This window comes from Meleagris gallopavo, chromosome 2 (genome assembly GCF_000146605.3).
Source record: "Meleagris gallopavo isolate NT-WF06-2002-E0010 breed Aviagen turkey brand Nicholas breeding stock chromosome 2, Turkey_5.1, whole genome shotgun sequence".
In the NCBI taxonomy this organism is placed as follows: Eukaryota; Metazoa; Chordata; class Aves; order Galliformes; family Phasianidae; genus Meleagris; species Meleagris gallopavo.
In genome coordinates this window covers 31957394-31959381 of record NC_015012.2, presented here as the reverse complement: position 1 = coordinate 31959381, position 1988 = coordinate 31957394, and positions in this window count along the sequence as shown.

The following is a 1988-nucleotide window of genomic DNA, read 5'->3' as shown; positions in this document are numbered from 1 at the left end:
CGATGACTTAAATCTGATCATTCTGTGTGAGAACTTGATAAAATTTTTCCTCACATAAACCACAATCAGTTGACAGCACTTTTACTGATCCACATAAAGCAATGTATTTCAGGAAGTTTCCTTCCTTTTTAGGGAGCGTATCCCAAGGTGCCATTTAGACACTATTATCAAATTATGGCCCTATGTGGAACATTGACGACCAAATAAAAATAGCAGCTTTTCAGGCCAGCGATGACTGACTGCTCTGTGTCCTATTTTAAATCATGAGGTAATCACCATCCATTAATCAATGGAAAACATCAAAGGTTCCTGATAGATCTAAAAGAGTGCTGTGGATATTCCATAATCCAGGAAATGAACAAAATAATCACAACACTATGTGCAGATTGACAGATCATTACAGAACATACTTCAATCATGCTTTTTAAGTATCAGCAGAGTAATATTATAACTAACTTTCTAATGAAATTTATGATCTTTTCTTTTATAAAACCGTGTATAAACTCCCATTATTCTTGATCTCAAATGACAACAGCGTTCAGGAGGAATGAAATGGCATTTACCAAAGGTAACTCGTGGTCAATGGGCTATGCCCCGAGGCATAACAAGTGTAAGGCATGCAGTAGCCTGCAACCCAGTTCTGCGGGGACAGCTCTTTGAAATTATCCTCCTCCCAGCATCCTGAACTTAAAGGCACTCATTCCTCGTGGGCTTGTTTCTCGTTTTTAAACCCTTACTTTTTGCAACCTCCTTCGTTCTTTTAAGACATCCCCAACAGCTTAAAAACTTGACACAGAGCCCATGCATGGGGACACTCTCCTTAGAGGATAGATCAACGTCTATCAGGCAGAGGAAAGCAGCTTCCAAAAGGAGCAGCTTCCAAGAGGAGCAAGTCGCTGCCATGTTGCCAAACCCTATCACACAGTAGGATAAGCTACTTAGCCACTGAACCACTTTTCCAAAAGCATCCCTCCTCATGCCACGTTTACTTACCCTGCTTACAAGGGCAAAGCTGAAACCTAGCATCATTTTTTCATTCCGTGCACAACTCTCAGCCGCCAGACGAGCACATGATCCCTGCCAGCCCCACTTAGCACCGCACAAGATGGCCGACCCAGCGCTCCAGGTGCATTGCATTGAGGAGCACAGGTGGCGGCAGGAAAATGGCCGCCGAGGTGTGGGCCACAGGTGGCTGTGGTGGGTCGGGTAGTACTGCACTGGGGAGCTCAGACCGCTGGGGGCTGCTGTGGGGCCAGCATGCAAGAGCTTGCTCTTTGCTGCTACGAGGAACCGTAGGGGTACAAGGGGTCTCCGAGTATGCCATTTCAGTTAGGCTGAAAGGGTGAAGCCTTCTAGAAACATCTCTGTGTTTGCAAGAACCTTAACGGCTGGCTGGGAGCATCCCAGAGCCTCTGCCCTGGCGCCAGCGAGAGAGGGACACTGCTGCATCAGAACCGTCCTTAGAGAGAAAGCCCAGGAGCCTCCCTGGCTATAAACTGAAGAAACACTGAGCTAACTCTTCGTTCTCGTTTATCTGTTATGGACACGTGTTAGCAGGGTGCAGGTGCAGAGATGAGCGAGGACAAAGCAGGCACCCTGCCACGTTGCCAGGGACAGGCTGGGGTTTCAAGGTTGCAGGGGTATAAGGAGACCCCTAACCGAGGCTGTGGCCATGGGGCTCCTGCAGCACTGAACCTACAGACAGGGTCCTGTGACAGGCTGCTACTCCTTCGTGCTGCTGGGCGATGAGAAGCAGGAAGTTTAGGAGGCTTTTCATTTAATCTTTTCAAGGAAACCCAGCGGTTTCACCCACAAGAGACCCACAGATGCATGGATAATAATCATAAGGGCTTCTTCCCTGCTTCAGGCTGTGCTGGCAGCACGGAAGGTTGTGTGGTTTCATAACCATGTGCAAGCTTATATAATGTAAAGAGCTGGGTAGGGTCAAAGCAATAAACCTGAATTGCCCCCTTTCTTTTCTTTGTTTC